This window comes from Penaeus monodon, chromosome 27, assembly GCF_015228065.2.
Source record: "Penaeus monodon isolate SGIC_2016 chromosome 27, NSTDA_Pmon_1, whole genome shotgun sequence".
NCBI lineage: Eukaryota > Metazoa > Arthropoda > Malacostraca > Decapoda > Penaeidae > Penaeus > Penaeus monodon.
The window spans coordinates 19322283-19322617 of record NC_051412.1 but is presented as its reverse complement, the minus strand read 5'-3'; positions in this window follow the sequence as shown (position 1 = coordinate 19322617).

Genomic DNA, 335 nt, shown 5'->3' with positions numbered 1-335 from the left:
CGGGAGGTGACGATGAGGGCGTGTGCTGGCGGCGGGACCTCGCTAACCTAACTCGCGCAACCCTGCCATCAAGACTGGCCTGGCCCTGTGCCCTCTGCCACCGCCGTTGCCGTGGCCACGGAGGCACCGCCTTCATGCCCCGCTGGCCTTCGTTTCGTTCCGTAAGTTTATGGCCTTTCGTCGCGAGGTGATGGACATGCCCTTCCTGTGTCCCGGGTGCGGCCAGGTGCCATGGAGGCTTGAGATGCGTTTATTACTTGGTTATGAATCGATCGGTGGTATTTGTCCTTCTTTTTCGTGTTTTTCTTTTCTCTATCTTATTTAGAGGTATCTCT